Source organism: Lipotes vexillifer, unplaced genomic scaffold (assembly GCF_000442215.2).
Source record: "Lipotes vexillifer unplaced genomic scaffold, Lipotes_vexillifer_v1.1 scaffold477, whole genome shotgun sequence".
Classification (NCBI taxonomy): domain Eukaryota; kingdom Metazoa; phylum Chordata; class Mammalia; order Artiodactyla; family Lipotidae; genus Lipotes; species Lipotes vexillifer.
This window is the reverse complement of record NW_006770652.1, coordinates 5,495,647-5,505,471: the sequence shown is the minus strand read 5'-3', so window position 1 is coordinate 5,505,471 and position 9,825 is coordinate 5,495,647. Positions and strand designations below refer to the sequence as shown.

At 39.5% G+C, this 9,825-nt stretch overlaps 1 pseudogene; it reads right to left on the bottom strand.

Annotated features, from left to right (window-relative positions):
• Positions 1–1,009: 1,009 nt before the first annotated feature.
• On the bottom strand, positions 1,010–1,951 carry LOC103082982 (WD repeat-containing protein 82 pseudogene; annotated as a pseudogene).
• Between the last annotated feature and the right edge of the window lie 7,874 nt (positions 1,952–9,825).

The following is a 9,825-nucleotide window of genomic DNA, read 5'->3' as shown; positions in this document are numbered from 1 at the left end:
AAAGGCTAAGTATAACATATAACACAAGCCTAGAGCCAGCTCTTGGTTGGGAGCTGGGGAAGGGATGGTATCATCTGGTGACTATGTACACAACTTGTGGTGGGCAGGGAAGGCACCAGTATAGACTCACTCCACAATATTGACCCACAGGAAAGCATGATGTAGCTCATATACCAAAATAGATGTCCACCTTGCTTTTGTGTACAACCAAACTTGGCAGGCACCCAGAAGGACTGTGGGTTTGTTTTGATGACAGGGCACCACATCAGGCTGCTGTTAAACCTCCCAGCCCTAGGAACTCACCTGCTACCCCTCCTCCCTCCCTTTCAGACTCTTGGCCCTTTTTCCCACCCAACACCCAGAGCCTGAGGCACACCCAGATCACCCACCCTCACATGACTAACTTGCAAGGCTTCCTGGCAAGCAAGGTCCTTCTGTTATCTGTCCCTTTCTGATCCTAAGATATATGGAGACATTTCTGTAAATGTTTGGCACCTAAGTAACATGATGGTTGTGGATAATGCCACAATGACACAGGGAGACCCAGTAACAAGACATGCAGGGTGAGGGCAAGGGGCACTGAGCTGCCCTAGCATCTCAAAACCAGAACTGCGGCTTCCTATGCATTTATGGGGGTGGGAGAAGGGATGTGCAGAATTAACTTCACCGACTCCTCAGCAGCAAATACATTCAAAATTGAAGGTGTCTTGAGGGCCCCACTATACCCTAGTCACGAGTCTGGTCACTCCTCTGGAGGAGCTCGGTGCAGTGACAGCTGGAAAATCTGAGTCCCGATTGAATCTGCCGCATCAAGAGCCCTTTTGAAGAAGCTTGGCAAAGTAATTTTTTTCTTTTGAACAAATGTGCAGCACATCCTTGGGAAGGCCATGTGGAAGGATGCTCTCCAGCCCAGTCAAGTGATCCAATCTCACTATTATCTTAGTTCCCTCTGAGTTTTTTTCCTACTGCCCACCCTCGCTGTACAGAAAACAACCAAGCACCATGCAGGTCAGTCATCGATGGTGGGCAACCAGAAGGCCATGTTGGAACAAGCACTGGCAAAAGTCATGAACTTGGGGTTGACCTGCAAACAGGTGATGGGGCCTGTGTGTTTGCCATCCAACACAGCTACTTTTATACCACTCTCTCTATTCCAGACATGGATCTTGCCATCCTCTGTACCAATCATAATAAACTGCGAGTCTGGAGTAAATGAGGCCTTCAATGTGACGGCTTTGCTGCTGGCATAACCCCCAAACGTATGCATCACCACTCACTTGACTGCATAGATCAGACGGATGAAGCTGCCATTGGTGGAGATGAGGATGAGTTTGCCATCATTGCTGAACTTAACTCCTGTCCACTCTCAAGTCCGATCATACTGCATCTTAAATGTCGCAAATGCCCCCTTATCGAAAGAGCAAAGATCATAAAGTTTGACCACTTCAGAATTGACACCTGCAGTAAAAATTAATCCTTCTGGATCAAAAGAACAAACTGGCTTGCCCTGTAGATGCCTGAGACCCTGACAGTTAGGAGACTGGAGATCCCAGAGCCGAATGGTCTTATGAAGAGACCCAGAAATGAAAGTGTCATCCACAGCTGACATGGACAAGGCCACCACCCTTTTGCTATTTCCAGGAAAGTATCTGATGTATTTGTTGTCATGCAAGGACAGGTAACTGATAGTATCGTCTGTTTTGTTAGGGCTGTAAACAACTGTGTTTGCTGTATGAGAGTATCTGATGAGGTCCATGCCATATTTCTTACTATACAGGGTTCTCTTTGGTTTGCCCTCCTGGCAGTCACAGAGCACGATGGAGTCGTCATCGCTTCTTGAGATGACCGTCTTGCCGTTGGGGCTGAAGTTGAAGCAGTTGATCTTGTCCGAGTTCTCGCGGAACACCTTGGCGACATGGAAGTTCCGCAGCATGCTGTCGCTCAGCTTCATGGTGGCAAATGCTGGAGGTGGCAGGGGCTAAAATGGATTTTTATAATTTAACCTTTGTTCTATGACCTTTCTATTTTTTAAAATTAATATTTATTTATTTATGGCTGCACTGGGTCTTAGTTGCAGTGTGTGGGATCTTCATTGCGGTATGTGGGATCTTTCACTATAGGGTGCAGTGTTCTTCGTTGGGGAGCATGGGCTTCTCTCTAGTTGTGGCATGTGGGCTCTCTAGTTGTGGCTTGTGTGCTTAGTAGTTGTGGTGTGTGGGCTTAGTTGCCCTGTGGCATGTGGGATCTTAGTTCCCCGACCAGGGATCGAACCTGCATCCCCTGCATTGGAAAGCAGATTCTTAACGACTGGATCACCAGGGAAGTCCCCATTCTATGACCTTTCTAAATCCATTTACTAGTTGTAGAAATTATTTCATAGTTTCCTTAGGATTTTCTGTATGCCCAATGATGTCTGAAAATAGCATCAGTTTTGTTTCTTCTTTTCCAGTTTACATGCCTGATTTCTCTTATTCTTCTATTACAATCTTAGAATTACATTTCAAAAAGTACTTAGTGAGTGATGATGGAAGTGGACATCCTGATCTTAGGGGTAAAGAATTAACTTTACGATTACGTGTAATGTTAGTTGTACAGTTTTTGTACTTGTCCTTCATTACATTGAGGAGTTTTTTTTTTTTTTTTTGCGGTACGCGGACCTCTCACTGTTGTGGCCTCTCCCGTTGCGGAGCACAGGCTCTGGACGCGCAGGCTCAGTGGCCATGGCTCATGGGCCCAGCCGCTCCGCGGCATGTGGGATCTTCCCGGACCGGGGCACGAACCCGTGTCCCCTGAATCGGCAGGCGGACTCTCAACCACTGCGCCACTAGGGAAGCCCCGAGGAGTTTCTTTTTAATACTTGTTTGCTGAGAGTTTTTTTCATGAGTAGCTGCTGAACTCATTAGCTAATTTTTCTGCAACTATTGAAATGTTGTTTTAACTCCTTTATTGTGTTAATATGGTGAACTCCACTGATTGATTTTCAGAGATTCAACCAATCTTGTATTTGTGGGATAAACCCCACTAAGACCTGATGTATTATTCCTTTTATATATTACTGGATTTACTTGTGAAATATTTTGTTAAGAAATTTTGTGTCTAGATGTAAAATAGATAGCTAGTGGGAAGCAGCCACACAGCACAGGGAGATCAGCTCAGTGCTTTGTGACCACCTAGAGGGGTGGGATAGGGAGGGTAGGAGACACAAGAGGGAGGAGATATGGGGATATATGTACATGTATAGTTGATTCACTTTGTTATACAGCAGAAACTAACACACCATTATAAAACAATTATACTCCAATAAAGATGTTAAAAAAAAAGAAAAGAAATTTTGTGTCTATATTAAGAAAGTATATTGTCCTGTAATTTTCTTCCTTCACCTTTTTGGTAATATATTCTTAAGTTGTAATAAGATTTTACTAGCAGATTTATTCCCTCAGCAGATGTCCTCTGGAGAATCAATGGTCAGAATTATATCCTATGTTCACCCCATATCAACTAGTGACAAAGGGATGGTTTCCTAAGCTTGATTTAGACTATTAAGGATACACTTCTGAGAGAGGGGCTGCTACTAAAGCTATGTGGAGAGGGTGACTCCCCAGTCAAAATCACAAGTTTTTTGGAGAGGGAAAAGGAACAGCTCTTACAATACATCCACAAAAGATATTATTACTATCATCCCCTTTGACAGAAGGGGCAAAAATAGTTTAAGAGGTTAAATAGCCAAAGTACACAGCCAGCAAGTAGAAGACCCAGAATTATGGCATAATGAAAACAGTATGACTACAGGTGCCAAGAAACTTGTTATAACCTAGTTATATCATGAAGTAACTCTGGGACCTGTAGCTATTCAGCAAAACTCTCAGGAGCTGTCTCCCCATCTCAAAATTAAGCTCTAAAATAAGTTCTATGAATCACAAATTTCACTCTCAAAGACAGATTTCCACGGCACATGTCTCCAAATTTTATTGAATTGATTAATGAACCATTTGTGACCTGAAATATCAGGAACTAAATGTCACTATCAATTCTGTTGGAAAATAAAGCAACTAGAATATTGGTTTTGTGTAAGAAACTTGGAGCAAGAAGAACTGAAGTTTGGAAACTGAGTTTACATGATATTCCATCTTCATTTTCTTTTTTAAAGATCTTATGATTTACATAGTTTTAAATTTTCTACTACCTTGTAATTAAATATATGTAAAGAATTAAAGCAACAAGAGATTTAAAGTTATGAAGGAGACATGATGGTAGTGAAAAAACTTAGGCATCAACTCAGTTTGAATCTTGCTTCTGCCTCTTCTTAAAATAGTAAGGATAAGTCACTTAATTCACTGACTCTCAGTTTCTTCATTAGAAGAGGCGTAAGAAAGTCTGGTGAAAGTTAGAAAAGCTATCTCTCAAAGTTATATGAAAATGATGAGGTAATATATGTAAAATTAATAGCATAATATATGTACATAGAAGGTGCTCAATAATTGTTTGTCCCTCTCCCAATATTACTTATGAATGATGATTATAAATGTGCTCCCTTGTGAAGTGGATATTTCTAAGCTAGTCTGGATAACTTAGAAGGTGTGAGGCTTTGATTACTGTGTATTTTGATGAAAACTGAGACTCCTCTCCAAGCCTTAAATTAATCCAGACATAAGAGAGGGGTTAAGGGAGGGATCTGTAGCAATAGGAATTGCATCTTTATGGTTTTCTGTGGTGTGCCTTCCTCCCACTCCCTTCTGATCCAGGTACTTGAGAACTTCTTCCTTAATGAGGTTTTTCATCTTCTACACAGCTATAATTTTACTCCCAGGAAGATTTACATAGATGTGAAAGAAAAATTCTACCTGAAAGCTTAAGGTCCCAGCTAATGGAGCAAACCTTAACCCTACACGTGGTAACTGAATTTAGGAATTTGGGAAGGCTTATTAATACCCTCCCTAATTCTTCTTCATCTACTGATTTATGCTTGATTTCTCTGTTTCATTCTTAATGACTCTTAAATTACATATATAAAATCTCTGTGGTAACAGTTGAAGAGGTTAACCAGAATTTTGCAATTACCCATGAAACGAGAGACTACAAGTAGATTTTAAAGAGGATTAAAGGAAAGCTTTAGAACATTGAAGGGGGTAGAGTGTGGGAGCCAAAGACAAATTTCATCTGGAGTTTTGTCCAGAACTAATCCTTATATGTAACCCATCACAACAGTTTACACGTTTTCTATTCCTCTGGTAGCCAGTAGTTGAATTGGATTCTTTGCTTCTTTGTTCAAGAGAATAGCTACCAACAAATACACGTTCCTAGCTCATCTTTTATTACTCTCCTATAGAAACCAAGGTGACTTCCTTGCTAGTCTCAAAATGTGCTTTATACTTTCTTACTTCTGCATGATTGCTCAGAATATGTCCTACCCAGAAAGCCCTCACTATCCACTGAAATCTTGCTCATTGGTCAGTGCCATTTTCAAATACTCCCTTCTTTGTTCATCTCTCTGTGTCACTAAACATATGTTACCTAGGATGGCAGATATTTTGTTAACAGCTCTATTAAATCATAAGGTACTTTATCTCAGAGGGTAACAATTAGCTATCTCTGTAGTACCCTCCACAACTTTCACATTATAGGCACTTCATTTTTAATCTATTTGTTTAGTTTTTATTCTATTTGTAAAATAAATATAGAATAAATTTGTAGCATAAATTAACAAATAGAGTAATTCTGTACCTTGAAAAATCACTGACTTGAAAAAACTGAAAATTTCCTAAATCCCTTCTAGTACCATCACCAAATGGTATGTATATGTTTTTGGGGGAAGAGCTCACTTTTGACATTTTGTGTTTGAGTTGTTGCTGTTATTATATTTTAGAGATATCATGGAAAATAATAAATGAAGGACAGTATTCTAGATAGGAAACAAGAAGTCTGAGCATTGGGCACTAAAATATATGATGGCCAATAATTTATTTCATTAACTTTCTCAGAGAGCTAAATTGCTGATCTTGGTTACTTGCTATGACTGATGTTTGTTGGTTTTATTGTAGCAACTCTTCCATCTGTTGATGGCCAATAATTAAATTGGATTCTTCTTTCTTTGCCAAAAGAGTGGATGACTTAATAAAAGTGTGGTGTTTCTATATAAAATTAATAATATCTCCTTTTTTCTTTTTGGTATGTCATTTGCTCCAACCAAGAAGACTCATAGTTAATGTTGCCTGTCCTTCACTCAAAAAAGATCCACGCTAAATGGAAGAGCCACTCTGTCAAAAGACAAGAGATGACCATGGATCAGAGGGCTATCAATGGTTTTGAGGTTAATAAAAAGACATGTTATTCCTGAGTCCTGTTGAAGTCTAAAGACATTGCCAATGCACTAAATTGGAGACAGTCTGATAAAATAATTATGAACAAAATATCACTGGGAGACTCTCAATTTTTAAAACAAAATTAATTCAAATACATGGTAATTTTCAATTTTCACTCCCTTTGGAGCATATATATCTTGACACTTTAAAATTTCAAGTGACTTAGGCTTTGCATTAAAAAAAATAGATTCCTTTCTGTTATGTCTCTGATGTAGTTATTTCTCACCCACAGAACCTAGAATTCAATGATTTTCAGGAGCTAGGAATAAAATAATTGTTAAAGATTCTGTCCAAAATTGTTCTTGAATTAAAGGGATGCTAAGCCTAACTAAAGTGAAGGAGAATTTCCATCCAATAAATTTCAGAAGTGTAGGGCTTCTAATTTACCCCTCTGCAATTGACAGTTCTTTGAGACTGTGTGAACCCTCAAAAAGAAGGCTGGAAAAAGCCAAATTAAAGGGCAGACATCTTAGATCACTCCAAGAATCCAAAATGAAACTGCCAACAAATAGAGATTTTCCAGTTACAAAATTTCCATCAAAATCCTAACCTACACATTTTGTATTTCAGTTCTTCCTCTTGTACAGGCTTAGATTTCCCTCAGATCTGTGATTCTGTCTTTATTTCAAAAACTCAGGGTTCCTTACTTTCTGAAGACTGATTTAATGATTTACGAATGATCTTCTTTTGCCAGGGTGTCAACAAATTGTCCAAGACTGTGTTCCTGAAATAGCTGAAATCATTTTCAGGCCAAACTCCATAGACATTACATTTTATTATCCTAGAAATAACCACAAGACATTAGTCACTGCTAGTTGCATTCCTATGTTATGAAGGACTTCTATTACTTCTGTTTCTATATTTACAAGGGTGCCCCAGTTTTCCCAACATTATTTAGAATAACAAATCAGCATGTTCCTATACTATCATCCATTTTGTACCCAAAAGACTCTGATTAGTAAGGTAGACATTTCAGAAGTGCCTAATTCTGAGTCAGCTGAGGCTTCATGCATTCATTACCTCGCGCTTGTGGTCGTGACCAGGACAAAATATTTTAGTTCCTTAATCTCAGAGGCTTGTGACTCTGGGAATCCACCAGCAATGACCCTCGGCTCAATCTTCTATAAGTGATCATTCCTGTGAATTCCTTCCATTTCATTATAGGCTTCTTGGAAGGTCCTCAACAACACGGTCAAGCCTGTAGTGAAAAACATATATACCACTCTACTCATCTGAAATGAAGACTCAGTAAAAGTATATGCACTTTTCTGCTCTGCCTTTTCACACTTGCATTTATACTGTGATCATTTTTATTATCCTTATACTTTTAAAATATGAGTTGAATAGTATGAAATATTTTAAAACGTGGCTATAGAACAATTATACATTTCTATTTAGTATTATAGGGCTTAAAATATTTTTAACATACAATTACACTATGCATCTTCTTTTTTTAAAAAAAATTGGGGTATAGTTGCTTTACAATATTGTGTTAGTTTCTGCTGTACAACAAAGTGAATCAGCTATAAGTATACATATATCCCCTCCCTCTTGGACCTCCCTCCCACCCAACCACATCCCACCCATCTAGGTTACCACATAACACCGAGCTGAGTTCCCTGTGCTATACAGCATGTTCCCACTAGCTATTTGTTTTACACATGGTAGTGTATATATGTCATTCCCAATCTCCCAATTCTTCCCCTCTTCCCCCACGCCGTGTGTCCTCATGTCTGTCCTCTATGTCTGCATCTCTATTCCTGCCCTGCAAATAGGTTCATCTGTGCCATTTTTCTAGATTCCACATACATAGACAGATGAATGGATAAAGAAGATGTGGTACATATATACAATGGAATATTACCCAGTCATAAAAAAGAACGAAATTGAGTCATTTGTAGAGATGTGGATGGACCTAGAATCTGTCATACAGAGTGAAGTAAGTCAGAAAGAGAAAAACAAATATCGTATATTAACACATATATGTGAAATGTGTATCTTATTCTTAATGATTTTTTGGTTGTTTGTTTTTGACCTTATCTTGGGTGTGTATATCAAAGTGATAACAGAGGTTCTTTAATTTTCTCTTTATCTCATCTCATATTTATCCTGAGGCTCTTTGGGAGTAGAATTGAAATAAAGTAGAAGCAGGAGCTTAGCAGGTTTTCTAAGCAGCAGTTTATTGGTTCTATAGTATAAAAAGAGGAGAAAGGCTGTAGGTGTTGATTTACAGGGCTGGCTCGTTTGGCACTGGCTGAGCAGAGTGCCTCTGGGCTATAGGACAGGCCTGAGCATATATGGCACATATAGCTTCATGGAGACAGTTGAGAGAATATTAGGCACTCCTCACTTTTATAGGCACTCACACTTTTAGTGCAGTAGTTCCATAGGTACTCACACTCTTAATGTAGTAGTTCAGTAGGCACTCACACTTTTAGTGGCTTAAAACCTTGTATCCTACAATTGGCTGTCATTGTGACATGAGAGGTGAAACCCAGTTAGACACTTGGTCTTAGCTTTGGCCCCCTGGCCTGGGGTGGAGTGGCTTTTCTACTTTGTTGGCCTGTGAGGTCACCCCACTCCCATTCAGTACTTCTCTGAAGCTTCTGTTTATTGAGTTGGTTATTAATTAGTGCTACAAGTGAATTCTTGCTGTGCCATCTGACTATACCTGTGGCACCCTGTGTCACTTCCCCTGGATCACCTCTGATTTCAGCCATAATTGTGATGAGCGTTCAGCACAATCTTAGATTCACCTTCACTGACAGCATCCCACTCCTAAGTGCACCATGTGCCTTTTCACTTTCTGCTCCAGGGCTTTCTTTAACTCTGCAGGCGCCTATAAGATGAGCTTGGTCCATGCACAAGCTCAGTCCAGAAATTCAGAGTAGTTAATACTCATCAACAAATATGGGATGTGAGCTGGTATGTAAGGATTACAACCTCCCATTCTTTATACCATTAAGTGACAATTCTAGTTAATATTTTGAATGCGTCTCTTGACATCTCCTTACCCACAGTAGAGATTTTGATAATGTTCTCATATTTTCTACTCCTTCCTTGTCTCACTCTCCCCATTAACTCACTCTTATATCCTGGGATTGTATCTTAAATGAAATATCCTTGTCCAAGTCTTTGTCTCAGCCTCTGCTTTCAGGCAGCCCAAAGTGAGAGAGTTGGCACAGAAGTGGTCCTTAAAAGACAATTCTCAGAATTGGATTATAGAAATGATTCACTCACCAGTGAGAAGCAAGTATAGATGGCATTGCTGATAATAAGTGGAGAGGTGATAATCCCTAGGATGTTTATAGCTGCTGGCAAGTTATAGCATTACAAGTACTAAGATGCTCACCCGTGTTGGATTCAGAGGAGGTACAGATATGAGTAGAAGGAATGGTATATAACAGGGGTTGGCCTACTGTAAACTGTTCACTAAATCTCATCCACTGCTTAATTTTGTTCATAA